At 40.5% G+C, this 15380-nt stretch overlaps 1 long non-coding RNA gene across 1 annotated transcript; it reads left to right on the top strand.

Annotated features, from left to right (window-relative positions):
* The first annotated feature begins 4090 nt into the window (after positions 1-4090).
* Positions 4091-6505, top strand: LOC144086168 (uncharacterized). Its single transcript, XR_013304369.1, has 3 exons — positions 4091-4486; positions 6329-6386; positions 6469-6505. It is a non-coding gene; the product is annotated as an uncharacterized LOC144086168 (long non-coding RNA).
* Positions 6506-15380: the final 8875 nt, after the last annotated feature.

The raw sequence follows: 15380 nt of genomic DNA, 5'->3' as shown, positions 1-15380 counted from the left end.
TGCTGGCCTAAGAAATATCTGAATCGTATATTATATTTTGTCCATCAATACTTATTAAATAATTCCAAATTGTCTGTTAGCTTCCTTTCATTGCTTTCCCGCTGGTTGCACTGCTTCCAGATGTGTGTTTTCATATTGAAGCATTTAACCAATCACATTTCAGCCATTATTTGTTGCCAGGGTCAGAAATCTGCCTCAAGGCCTTCACAATCAGTTCTGCAGGCTATGCTGCATTAAACATGCGTCGATAAGACTGTTGCTTTAACCAATCAGAATTCGATTTTGTGACACCAAGGCTTTCTCGCAGGCGTAGGGATACGTCATTGCCTTCTCGCAGGCGTATATATTTGTAGTCAAGACTTTCCAATAATGACTGTTAAGTATGTCTACTTCATGGTGTAGAGTTTCGCTCACCTGCCTGCCATGTGGGCAGACAGGGTTCAAATCCCAGTTGGTAATCATTTTTCCCTTAAATAAAAACAACCGTGTGTCGTCAAGACTTTCCAATAATGACAAAGTAAAATGTGGCCAATTCGTGGCGTAGAGGTTAGTTCACCTGACTGTCATGTGGGAGGCTGGGGTTGAAATCCCAGTGGGGAAACATTTTCCCTTAGTTGTTGCTATATATTTGTAGTCAAGACCTTCCAATAATGACAAAGTAAAGTGGGGTCAATTCGTGGTGTAGTGGTTCACTCACCTGACTGCCATTTGGGCAGCTAGGGTTCGAATCCCAGTCGGGAAACATTTTCCCTTAATTATTTCTATATATGTGTAGTCAAGACCTTCCAATAAAGACAAAGTAAAGTGTGGCCAATTTGTGGCGTAGAGGTTCACTCACCTGACTGCCATGTGGGAGGCTGGGGTTCAAATCCCAGTTTGGAAACATTTTCCCTTAGTTGTTTCTATATATTTGTAGTCAAGACCTTCCAATAATGACAAAGTAAAGTGTGGCCAATTCGTGGTGTAGTGGTTCACTCACCTGACTGCTATGTGGGCAGGTGGGGTTCGAATCCTGGTTGGGAAACTTTTTCCCTTTGTTGTTTCTATATATTTGTAGTCAAGACCTTCCAATAATGACAAAGTAAAGTGTGGCCAATTTGTGGCGTAGAGGTTTGTTCACCTGACTGCCATATAGGCAGCTGGGGTTCGAATCCTGGTTGGGAAACATTTTCCATTAGTTGTTTCTATATCTGTGGAGTCAAGACCTTCCAATAATGACAAAGTGAAGTGTGGCCACTTCATGGCCTAGAGCAGGGGTCCCCAAACTTTTTCTTGTGAGGGCCACATAACTTTTCCCTTCTCTGATGGGGGGCCGGTGTCAGTTTGTAACAGAAAAAGCCATGGAACATTAACTTTCTGTTGTGCCATGCACAATCTTCTCCCTTTGCTCTGAAGTTTATGCACGACACCACAACCGTCATTACAGCATCCCACGTCAACATTTTGCAGCACAGTGCTTGCTGGTGAATTTGGCAGTGGACTCGTAGCGGGGCGGTGAGACCCCTTTTTTCCAACTCCCGGTTCATGCGTCCCATTATTAGACCGCGAGTTTCGGCCACCATGCTAGGAGCCCCGTCAGTCGTGATGCTAGCTAGCTTTGACCAGTCCAGGTCCAACTTCTCCATGGTTTGGCACACTTTGTCAAAAATATCCTCTCCCGTTGTAGTCCCTTTGAGACTTTGGAGGGCTGCCAGATCCTCGCAAATCTCAAAGTTTGCGCTAACTCCACAAATAAAAATGAGCAGTTGCGCTGTGTCTTGCACGTCCGTGCTTTCATCCAGTGCTAATGAAAAAAAGTCAAATTATTTCGTCTTCTGCTGCAGCTGGGCATATACATTACTCCCGATTTCTTCAACGCGTCTGGTCATTGTACTCACCGACAGACTTACGGCATTAAATGCATCTTTCTTCTCGGGACACACCTCCTCCGCGACAGTATCCATACATTTCTTAACAAACTCTCCGTCAGTGAAAGGCTTACCGCTGCTTGCTATCAATTAGCAACCCAAAAGCTGGCCCGAACGGATGCCTGGTTCTGCTGAGATAGTAGTCCACTTTTTCGCTTTGAGAGTTTGTCTGCTCGTATTTGGCCTTGCAATCTATCGTACTTGTCTTTGTGACGGGATTCATAGTGTCGGCAAAGATTGTATTCTTTGAATACCGCCACCGTCTCTTGACAAATGAGACAAACAGCCTTTTCTTTGCATTGAACAAAAAAATAATCGTTTGTCCACTCCAGGTTAAATACCCTGCATTCTGAATCAATTTTTCTCTCACCTAACTTTTTCGCCATTATTCCGTTCTCAAACAGGTTGCAGTTTTAATATGCTTGATTAGTCCGCGATGGTCCCAGGGCTCCGCCCTCACCTGCGATCGTCCAGATGTCTCGGTAACACTGCTCGTGCATGCAACGGTGGACGTGCCCGCATGCATCAAAGGGAAACACTCTCCCCGCGCGTGTCACCAAAGAAGCAATGCGAAGCCCCGCTTCACTGGGATGATTTGTGGGCTCAGCAGGGGTGCAATGAACCAAACACAAGATTAAAATGTCCCAGTCTTCAAGGCCAAATAGGAAAAAAAATCCGATCGCGTCTCTGGTATTGTTCAGAGGGCCGGTCCAAATGTGCCGGCGGGCCACATCCCAAAAAAAAAAAAAAAAAAAAAAAAAAATTCAAAAAAAAAAAAAAAAAAAAAATATTCCGATAGCGTCTCTGGTATTGTTCAGAGGGCCGGTCCAAATGTGCCGGCGGGCCGTAGTTTGGTGACCCCTGGCCTAGAGGTTTGTTCACCTGACTTCAATGTGGGAGGCTGGGGTTCAAATCTCTGTGTTGTTTGACTGATCACTACACTATGTAGTTCAGTCTACGTAAGATCCTTTTTTCATTAAAATAAAGACTTAGTCATTTTTTTTCAGCAAAACAATTTTTACCGGTCAGCCTACGGCTGACTGGAAGACAGTTGGGATGGGGGGGTTCCTGGTGGTGCTCGCCAGTCAGCCTATGGCTGACTGGCGACACCATACAGTCGTTGACTGGCGACACCGGGATGTGAACCCTCACCTCCCACAAGGCAGGCAGGTGACTGTGTATTTTAAGGGAAAATACACCATGAGGCGGCCCACCTACACATGGTCATTGATGCTTTTATTTAAGGAAAGACTGAATGACTTAGTCTTTTTTGACTGACCCACTACACCATGAGGCGGCCCACCTACACATGGTCATTGGTGCTTTTATATAAGGAAAGACTGAATGACTTAGTCTTTTTTAATGGCAAAATGGTTCATCGTCCACCAAGATTCGAACCCTGCCTGCCCACACAGCAGTCAGGTGAACAAACCTCTACACCATGAAGTGGCCACACTTTACTTTATCATTATTGGAAAGTCTTGAATACACAAGGTTGTTTCTATTTAAGGGAAAAATAATTCCCAACTGGGATGTGAACCACAACTGCCCACATGGCAGTCAGGTGAACAAACCTCTGCACCATGAAGCGGCCACACTTAACTTAGTCATTTTTTGGAAAGTCTTGACTACACACGGTTGTTTTTATTTAAGGGAAAAATGATTACCAACTGGGATTTAAACCCTGTCTCCCCACATGGCAGGCAGGTAACAGAACCACTACACCATGAAGTGGCCACACTTTACCTCGACATTATTGGAAAGTGTTGACTACACATATACATAGAAATAATTAAGGGAAAATGTTTCCCAACCAGGATCCAAACCACACCTGCCCAGATGGCAGACAGGTGAACAAACCTCTACACCATGAATTGGCCACACCTTACCTTGTCGTTTTTGGAAACCCTTGAGTACACACGGTTGCTTCTATTTAAGGGAAAATGACACATGAAAAGGAGGATGTATTTTGGTGAGTAAAATATGGCTATATTCCTAAATAATATTTCAATTGTATGAGGTTATTATTGATGATTATGTGGTTTTATAGCCATAAAAGTTTTTGAGGGTTGGATTAATTCCGACAGCTGAAGGCGTCGCTAGGAAATTCACAGACCGCCACTGATATATATATATATATAGATATCTATAGATATCTATATATCTATATATATACAGACGCTCCCCTACTTACGAACATTCAACTTACGAACAACGGTACATACGAACATGTCTGCAAATTGCGTTTAAGTCCAAAAATGTTCGCAAGTCCAATTTTGTATTTCACGCCTTTTTCGGAGTAGTACTTCTTTCCGCCGCTAATACCGACGCCTGGCGCTGTGAGAGCTCAGCTCACCCAGCATCTACCTTCTTCTTCGTTGCAATGCGGAAGTGCGTGAATGTATCTCCAGTGTGCAAAGAACCTTTTTCATTTGTATCATTAAATATCTCATGCATCCAATATTGAATATGGTTGGTAAAAAGCTAAAGGCTTCTATTGAGGGAGTTGCAAGGAAGAGGCAAGCCATTTCTTCTGAAACGAGTGGCAATAATAACGAAGCTTGATGCGCGTGAGAGTGGTAAGCGTTTCACGGGCATTGAATCGTTCGACCGTCAGTACCATTTATAAACAGAAAGATCGAGCAGCAGGACCCAAATATTGAACGTTGCACAAAGTTTGCAAATCAATTGAATGATGCCATACAGTGCTACCGCATCATTTATGATGAAAAAAAGAAGAAAACTGCAATCGTCATTAGGTCGCTTCTTTTGGCCAGTTTCTAATACATAAATCTCTCTCTCTCTTTCTCTCTCTCTCTCTCTCTCTCTCTCTCTCTCTACAGTACTGTACATATTCTCTCCATTTTATTAAATGTTTTTTTTTCAGTACAAACCAATGCGTGTTACTTATACAAGCCTTAAACATACAAATGCAGTTATATAAACCTTCAATATACTTATATCGGCCTTAAACATAAATTATAATACAAAATATAGCACTGAATCAACTTACAAACAAATTCAACTTATCAACCAGCTCGGAACCAATTGCGTTCGTAAGTAGGGGAGCGTCTGTATATGTTTTGACGAAAGTTTGGCGACACCCTTTTTCCTTGTCGACGATAATGTCAAATATTTATTCATCTTATTAGACGTGCTTCATAACTGAGCAAAGAATACCCCGAGATTTGGTACAAACGTAAAGCTGGCATGCAAAATGACTTGAATGGCTGGACATCGTAAGGCTTTTTCTTTTTAAAAAAAGTGGTCTATGTAAAGTAAAGCTTTTATTTGTTTAAAAAATAAATACTATGTATATATAGTCAGGCTTTTTTCTTTAAAAATGACCATGTATATTAAGGGTTTTTATTAAAAAATGACCATGTATAGTAAGGCTTTTTTATTTTAAAAAAAACGACCATGTACAGTAAAGCGTTTTTCTTAAAAGACGACATAGTATAGTAAGGCTTTTTTTCGTAAAAAACGACATAGTATAGTAAGGCTTTTTTCTTAAAAAACAACATAGTATAGGCTTTTTTCTTTAAAGACGACATAGTATAGTAAGGCTTATTTTCTTTAAAAACGACACAGTATAGTAAGGCTTTTTTGTCTTTAAAAACGACATAGTATAGTAAGGCTTTTTATTTACAAAAAAGACCATGTATAGTAAGGTGTTTTTTTTTAAAAATGACCATGTATAGTAAGGCTTTTTTGTTTAAAAAAGACCATGTATAGTAAGGCTTTTTTTCTTAAAAAACGACATAGTATAGTTAGGCTTTTTTCCCTAAAAAAACGACATAGTATAGTATGGCTTTTTTCCCCTAAAAAAACGACATAGTATAGCATGGCTTTTTTTCTTGAAAAATGACATAGTAGAGGAAGGCTTTTTCCCTAAAAAACGACATAGTATAGTATGGCTTTTCCCCCTAAAAAACGACATAGTATAGTATGGCTTTTTTCCTTTAAAAAATGACATAGTATAGTATGGCTTTTTTCCTTTAAAAAACGACATATTTTAGTATGGCTTTTTTACTTAAAAAACGACATAGTATAGTAAGGCTTTTTTCCTTAAAAAACGACATAGTGTAGTATGGATTTTCCCCCCTAAAAACGACATAGTATAGCATGGCTTTTTTTCTTGAAAAACGACATAGTCGAGGAAGGCTTTTTCCCTAAAAAACGACATAGTATAGTAAGGCTTTTTTTTCCTAAAAAAACGACATAGTATAGCATGGCTTTTTTTCTTGAAAAACGACATAGTATAGGAAGCCTTTTTTTCTTAAAAAACGATATTGTATAGTAAGGCTTCTTTTCTTAAAAAACGACATAGTATAGTAAGGCTTTTTTTCTTTAAAAAATGACAGCAAGTAAGGCTAAGAGAGTCGGAGAATAAATCTGACTTCTGATTCTTCACCTTCTAGTTGTTGCTGTGGTCCACTGGCAAAATCATTGGGTCAGAACATGAGGCGGGAATCAGGAGTGAGTTCAATTCCACTCGTTGCAATTCTCAAATTGTTTATTGAGGTAATGAAAAGGATAAATACAACTTCCAACTTTACAGTGGTGCAGTGGCAAAGACAATGGGTCAGAACTTCAGGTGGACTCAAGTTCAAATCTGGAGTGAGTTCAAGTCCACTCTTTGCAATTCTCAAATTGTTTATTGAGGTAATGAAAAGGATAGATATAACTTCCAATCACATCATTTCAGAAGTCACTGTGGTCCAGTTGCAAAGACAAACGGTCAGAACTTCTGGTGGACTCAAGTTCAAATCAGGAGTGAGTTCAATTCCACTCTTTGCAATTCTCAAATTGTTTATTGAGGTGATGAAAATGATAAATATAACTTCCAATCATCTCATTTCAGAAGTCACTGTGGTCCAGTGGCAAAGACAATGGGTCAGACAGACCTCAAGTTAGTGGATTTGACTGCCATGTGGGAGATGGGGTTCGAATCCCGCTCTCGTTTGACTAATCACTACACTAGTAGTTCAGTAAATGGGTAATCCTTTTTTCATTCAAATAAAGACTTAGTCATTTTTTTCAGCAAAACAATATTTCCGGTCAGCCTTCGGCTGACCGGAAGACAGTTGGGAGGGGGGGTTCCTGGTGGTGTTCGACAGTCGGCCTTTGGCCGACTGCCGACACCATACAGTCGTTGACTGGCGACACCGGGACGTGAACCCTCGACACCCACGTCGCAGGCAGGTGACTTACCCACTACACCACGAGGCGGCCCGCCTATACATGATTGAAAGTTATATTTATCCTTTTCATTACCTAAATAAACAATTTGAGAATTGCAAAGAGTGGAATTGAACTCATTCCTGATTTGAACTTGAGTCCACCTGAAGTTCTGACCCATTGTCTTTGCCAGTGGACCACAGTGACTTCTGAAATGATGTGATTGGAAGTTATATCTATCCTTTTCATTACCTCAATAAACAATTTGAGAATTGCAAAGAGTGGAATTGAACTCATTCCTGATTTGAACTTGAGTCCACCTGAAGTTCTGACCCATTGTCTTTGCCACTGGACCACAGTGACTTCTGAAGTGATGTGATTGGAAGTTATATCTATCCTTTTCATTACCTCAATAAACAATTTGAGAATTGCAAAGAGTGGAATTGAACTCATTCCTGATTTGAACTTGAGTCCACCTGAAGTTCTGACCCATTGTCTTTGCCATTGGACCACAGTGACTTCTGAAATGATGTGATTGGAAGTTATATCTATCCTTTTCATTACCTCAATAAACAATTTGAGAATTGCAAAGAGTGGAATTGAACTCATTCCTGATTTTAACTTTTAGTCCACCTGAAGTTCTGACCCATTGTCTTTGCCACTGGACCACAGTGACTTCTGACACGATGTGATTGGAAGTTATATCTATCCTTTTCATTACCTCAATAAACAATTTGAGAATTGCAAAGAGTGGAATTGAACTCACTCCTGATTTGAACTTGAGTCCACCAGAAGTTCTGACCGTTTGTCTTTGCAACTGGACCACAGTGACTTCTGAAATGAAGTGATTGGAAGTTATATTTATCCTTTTCATTACCTCAATAAACAATTTGTGAATTGCAAAGAGTGGAATTGAACTCACTCCTGATTCCCACCTCAAGTTCTGAACCAATATTTTTGCCACTGGACCACAGCAATAACTAGGAGAAGAATCAGAAGTCAGATTTATTCTCCGACTTTCTTAGCCTTACTATACTATGTCGATTTTTTAAAGAAAAAAGCCTTACTATATACAGACGCTCCACTACTTACGAACATTCAACTTACGAACAACAGCTGAAGGCGTCGCTAGGAAATTCACAGACCGCCACTGATATATATATATATATATAGATATCTATAGATATCTATATATCTATATATATACAGACGCTCCCCTACTTACGAACATTCAACTTACGAACAACGGTACATACGAACATGTCTGCAAATTGCGTTTAAGTCCAAAAATGTTCGCAAGTCCAATTTTGTATTTCGCGCCTTTTTCGGAGTAGTACTTCTTTCCGCCGCTAATACCGACGCCTGGCGCTGTGAGAGCTCAGCTCACCCAGCATCTACCTTCTTCTTCGTTGCAGTGCGGAAGTGCGTGAATGTATCTCCAGTGTGCAAAGAACCTTTTTCATTTGTATCATTAAATATCTCATGCATCCAATATTGAATATGCTTGGTAAAAAGCTAAAGGCTTCTATTGAGGGAGTTGCAAGGAAGAGGCAAGCCATTTCATTTGAAACGAGTGGCAATAATAACGAAGCTTGATGTGCGTGAGAGTGGTGAGCGTTTCACGGGCATTGAATCGTTCGACCGTCAGTTCCATTTATAAACAGAAAGATCGAGCAGCAGGACCCAAATATTGAACGTTGCACAAAGTTTGCAAATCAATTGAATGATGCCATACAGTGCTACCGCATCATTTATGATGAAAAAAGGAAGAAAACTGTGCAATCGTCATTAGGTCGCTTCTTTTGGCCAGTTTCTAATACATAAATCTCTCTCTCTCTCTACAGTACTGTACATATTCTCTCCATTTTATTAAATGTTTTTTTTTCAGTACAAACCAATGCGTGTTACTTATACAAGCCTTAAACATACAAATGCACTTATACAAACCTTCAATATACTTATATCGGCCTTAAACATAAATTATAATACAAAATATAGCACTGAATCAACTTACAAACAAATTTAACTAATGAACAATCGCTCGGAACCAATTGCGTTCGTAAGTAGGGGAGCGTCTGTATATATCTAGCTATATATCTATATCTATATCTATATATATATATATATATATATATATATATACACACACAAATACACTCCAACAGCTGAAGGCGTCGCTAGGAAATTCACGGACCGCCAGTGGGTTTGTGACACGCGATTGCGTATGTGAATGTGACAATGAATACTGTATTTTCTCGCATATTGACCACCCTTAAAATTGCCTTAAAATCGTAGAACTTTAGGGTTTCTCTCGTATAAGACGCTCCTTGATTCACAAATTTCACCTCCATATTCCTAGTTTTAATAGGGAGTAATAATGTGTTACTAAATCCATCATGGGTTACGACTTCGCTCTGTGGAGTTTGCATGTTCTGGGGACTCCGCTTTCTTCCCACATTCCCAAACATGCCTATTTATTTATGTCTAAAATGTCTTTTACCTGTATCTGTATTCTCACCCTCTTGCTACTGTGACAGTGAAATTTCCCGAATACGGGATGAATAAAGTAATCTAATCTAATCTGGTTGAACACTAAATTGTTAGTAGGCATGAGTGTGAGTGAGAATGGTTGTCAATCTACTTGTGCTGGGCGATTGGCTAGCAACCAATTAAGGATGTATCATGTATAAAAATATAATAATATTATAATCCAGTTTCTTTTGTTTAGATTACGAAAATTCTTGGAATCAGATAGTGGATCGAACAAAATCGTTTGCCTAAGAGGTCAATCGCCAACAACATATACAGTGGTACCTCGACATACGAGTGCCCCGACTTATGAGCAATTTGAGATACGAGTAAAATTTTGAGCAAATATTTATCTTGAGATACGAGACAAATTTTGATATACGAGCAGACAGTGGACGTGAGAGGCTGCTCATAAGAACATCATGGCCACTGTCTTTCTGGTCCCAACTCCCTCGTGTAATGTCTCTGCGAGCACTGGGCGGAGCGTTGCATTTTTTCAGTAGTTTTTTTCCCGTTAGTCAGTGCCAATGGTGGAGCAATCGCTAATACGAGAGGAGTATATACTGCTTCTCGTTGGAAAGTGGTCGTGCATTTTCCTATTGTGAGGACATTTGTGTGCATCATTTTCGGAATATTTTGAAGGGAATACAAAAAAAAAAAACCTCGATAGGTTGCATCTGAAAGTCAGGATGGAGGCGGGGCAAATAGAGCCAACCTGGGAGAAGAAAGGTATCAAAATTTAAAACAAAATTAGAATTAAGTTTAGTGTAAAGTTAGATTAAACTTATTTTTGAGTGTCTGCATCGTAATCCAAGTTCATTTAAATTTGTTTATATTATGTTATGAGCGCGTTGCTGTGCAAAAAAATCTCCCCCTTCTCTCTGTCACTCTCTCTCTCCCTCCCGCAAAATCTGTCTAATTTTAGTATACTATTAAATAATTTTAGTAATATTAAACCACTAGTTATTTGTTAATAAACGGCAAATTAGAACAAATAAAAATGTTTTTCTAATCCAATATCCTGTTTTAGGTGGGTTTTTTTTTCCAGAGGGTTGGAACGAATGTATTTGTTTTTAATTCATTTCTATGGGAAACGTTCGTTTGCGTTACGAGAAAATCGACATACGAGCTCAGTCCCGGAACGCATTAAGATCGTATCTCGAGGTACCACTGTAGTATCTCACAAAAGTGAGTACATAGACCCCTCGCATTTCTGCAATTTTTAAAAAATGATCTTTTCCTCGTAAAAAACTGACACTTGAGACAATGTAAAATAGTCATTGGTGAGCTTGAAAATAAGAGAAATTTATTGTATCTTCAAAATAACTAAAAACATGGCAGTGAATGTGTAAAATGCTGCCAGCAAAAGTAAGTGTACACCCAAGTCGTGTAGTAAATTTGACATACACCCAGACGGCGTCACACCGTTTTGTTCAAAATTAAATGTAACTAATAAAGGTGATTGAAAACTAAAACATGTCAGTTTACCTCAGTTATTGCTGATTTATTTATTGATTTTTGCTTTTCAATGGTGCTTTTTACACCGGCAGAACGTGACCGGACGTTTGGTCGACCGGACGTTTGGTCGAACGGACGTCTGGTAGAACGGACGTCTGGTAGAACGGACGTTTGGTAGAACGGACGTTTGGTAGAACGGACGTTTGGTAGAACGGACGTTTAGTCGCCGGGTTCGCTCGCTGTCAAATTATGACAGAGTTTACTGTTGATATTTTGATATTAGATATTTAGATATTAAACTCACTCTCTCTCTCTCTCTCATGATTATAATTTTGAGAGCTGGTTTCAACAGTAACAACCTGGCGACCAAACGTCCGTTCTACCAAACGTCCGTTCGACCAAACGTCCGTTCGACCAAACGTCCGTTCGACCAGACGTCCGTTCGACCAGACGTCCGGTCGACCAGACGTCCGTTCGACCAGACGTCCGTTCGACCAGACGTCCGTTCGACCAGACGTCCGTTCGACCAGACGTCCGTTCGACCAGACGTCTGGGGACCAAACGTCCGGGGACCAAACGTCCGGGGACCAAACGTCCGGGGACCAAACGTCCGAGTACCCCGGCAGAAAGCTATGGTTAACTTAATAATGTGGCAATATGATGGTTGAATATTTTGATTAAGTTGTTAGTTTAGGAAAAACACTGCTTGCTTTTTCTCTTGCTTTAGTGACAGTACCCGACATTAAAAAGTCAGTTGCTCTCATTCTTTCCTAAAAATCAAAGGTTATCCGAGCAATGGAGCTGACTCTATTCACATCTTCCGAAGATGCAAAAGCGGAAGTGAGATTGATTGAATGTCATTGTATTTTATATGTGCGGAGGTGGTGGAGCGGGGGGCTACTGGATCGTGTATCTTCCATTTGTCTCCCCTAGTAACAGAGGGAGAGATAGTCACAACCTCTGAGCAAACAGGAGGACATTTGGACCTTTTTCTATCTGGCTCCTTTGTTCTTCTCCTTCTCTAACTTGTCCCTCTCTTCTCCCCTGCCGTCCGTTTTCTTTGTTTTATATTTTTCCATATTTCTTACTGTGCCACTCTCTGGGGGCTATCAATCATGGAGGCTATGACGGCAGCCATGCAGTCTGTAGGTGGTCACGCCGACGACAGATGGCTCCTTATCGCGGACTCGCCATGACAACCACACAGAGCAGGAAGTGACACATCCAGCCCAGTGGAGAGATTCGTGTTGACAGGACACACAGACGCTCACGCACACACATGGATTTAGCTAGCTATCTCTCTGTCTATCTGGCTAGCCAGCTAACTCTAGGGTTAGAGTCCAATTCCTCTTATGCCATCGTTTTAGAGCTGCAACCAGATTTAAATACTGCAATATTAATGTGTCATGTGACTCCAATCCAGACAGAAAATATCTTCAACCATGCAGTATAACCTTCTCATTTTCTGAACTGATTTATCCTCACTAGGGGGGTTTGGAGCTTATCCCAGCTGATTTCAGGCCAGAGGCGGGGGACAACCTAAAGTGGTGGCCAGCCAATCGCAGGGCACAAGCAGACAAACAACCATCCACGTTTACACTCATACCTAGGGGCAATTTAGAGTGTCCAATCAGCCTACCATGCATGTTTTTGGAATGTGGGAGGAAACCAAAGCACCCGGAGAAAACCCACGCAGCCCCGGGGAGAACATGCAAACACCACACAGGTGGACCGACCTGGATTTGAACCCAGGTCCCCCACTGTGAAGCCGATGAGCCTATCCCAGCTGCCGCCGGGCCAGAGGCAGAGGACACCCTGAATCGGTGGCCAGCCAATCACAGAGCACAAGAAGACGGATGCACACTCACACCCATACCTAGGGGCAATTTAGAGTGGCCAATTAGCCTACCATGCATGTTTTTGGTATGTGGGAGGGAACCGGAGTACCCCGAGAAAACCCATGCAGGCGAACACAAAGTTATAATAGGGGTGACCGTACTTTGCTATTTTTCAATTATCGTGGCCATGTCTGGTCTACATTAACCACGATATTCGAGGGATTACTGTATTGAGATTTCAGCAGCTCTATATATTTACAAGGTTTCTCCCATTAAAAAGTTCTCAATTGTCTTTCCGTAAAAGTTCCGTCCCACTTAGATACTGTCGCTACTCTGTCATTTTTGTGACTCCGACATTAAAATCTATGGCAGGGAAGCTGATACCTGAATATGTTAGTTATTTGTTTTGGAGCAATACCAAAGCAATATCCTCTAGATCGAGGCATTATGTTTAGCTGCGAATGATTGGTACCAGCTCTCCCGCTCAAAATGGATTGGACTTTTAGTGTCATCAATGGCAGCCAATGAGTTAAGAGGAGAAACTAGGGTACACGCTGCTTGCTATGTGTGTGTGTTTGTGTCTAGGGCGGCTGGTCGATTTCACGTTCCACTTCCCCTAGCAAGGCGATTAGGCCAGACGTCCGTCACACACACATAATAGGCATCGCCCCACTGTCTGCTGGGATAAACACACACGCCTATATGCAGACAGACTTTCACACACACACACAGACAGACATGACTGACAACAATTATGATTTTTTTTTTTGCATAGTGAGTCGTCAACACATCAGGAAAACAATGGTAATCTTTAACTACTATTACTACCACTCTAATATAGTTTAAAGTTAGTGAACTACTATTAAAGGTTTTTAGGCTTGCAGACGTTCTTTTTTTTTTTACTTAGAAGCGGTGGCGGTCCATGCATTTTACACCCAAGCCTTCAGTAGTGCTACGTCTGAATCAATCCAACCCTCAATAACTTTTATGGCTATAAAACCTTTACTGCAGCTACAGCTGCGACACATAAATAAAAGCATCAATAATATTTTGGGCGGCCCGGCGGGCTTCGAAATCCCCAAATGACAACGTACCGAATGCGCTGCATTGTCCTGTGAGAGCTTTATCAGGTCTTTCTTATGTAAATCGTCATTTCTGAGCTGCTTTGCAGTCCACTGCCGTAGTAGCTCCTGGCTCATCCGCCATTTTGAAGATTGGCGGCGGACATTTGAACTCTGACCTCGGACACCTCTATTAAAAATAGACACAAAATACAATGTTTTCATAATAACATGTATTAGACTAATACATGTTATCATAAAATACATTGTTTTCATAATAACGTGTATTAGACTAATACACGTTATTATAAAATACATTTGTTGGGTTCATTCTGGGATGTTACTATATGTTCATTTGGAATTAATGGAATAAAGCTGAAAGGAAGTTTTATTAAGGGGATCATGTGCAAATTTATAATACAGGGGGGAATGTTGGAGTAATCATTATTATAAATGTGTTTGCAATGAATATAAAGCCTTATAATATACATGCTTACTATATTAATCAATATATTTGCTTATTGGGAATAGTAATGCTCATCCTAAATGTGTAACTATATTAAACAATATATATATATGTGTTGATCGCTTGAAGATTGGCGGCGGACATTTGAACTCTGACCTCGGACACGTCTATTAAAAATAGACACAAAATACAATGTTTTCATAATAACATGTATTAGACTAATACATGTTATCATAAAATACATTGGTTTCATAATAACCTGTATAAGACTAATACACGTTAATATGAAAAAATGTAGTATTTTTTTGTGTTTATTTTTTGTTGTGCATTTTACATGTGCCTCTTCAGTATTGCTACGTCTGAATCAATCCAACCCTCAATAACTATTTTATGGCTATAAAACTTTTACTGCAGCTATAGCTGCGACACATAAAAAGCATCACTAATAACCTCATACAATTGAAATATTATTTAGGATACATATATTTGCGTGTGCAGCTCGCTACAGATAGTTTGGTAGCACTTACTCGTCCACTCTGTCACTAGCCAATCATAGTTTGTGAAAGCAATGACGTATCCCTCCGCATGCGAGAAGGCGTTGATGTCGCCAATTCGAAATCTGATTGGTAAAAACAACAGTTGGTCTAGTAAATGACCCACAGGGTCTGCAAATTCCAATTGCATGGCATATTAGATAACAGGGGTGGGCAAACCGGTCCTCAAGGGCTGCTGTGGGTTCAGGTTTTTGTCTAACCAATCCAACAGACAGTTTAACCAATGAGATTTGTGCAGAATCAAGAAGCACCTCACTGCAATTAACTAATTTGCACTTGCAGGAAACCAGTGGCGAAGAGGCTTGCACTTGAAGAGTTGGAATGAAAACGTACAAAAAGTGGAATTGTTTGCCCACCACTGTTATAGACAAACAACTTCCACAGTG

Source organism: Stigmatopora argus, chromosome 12, assembly GCF_051989625.1.
Source record: "Stigmatopora argus isolate UIUO_Sarg chromosome 12, RoL_Sarg_1.0, whole genome shotgun sequence".
NCBI classification, from domain to species: Eukaryota; Metazoa; Chordata; class Actinopteri; order Syngnathiformes; family Syngnathidae; genus Stigmatopora; species Stigmatopora argus.
The sequence above is the reverse complement of the archived record's forward strand: the minus strand, read 5'-3'. Positions and strand labels throughout refer to the sequence as shown.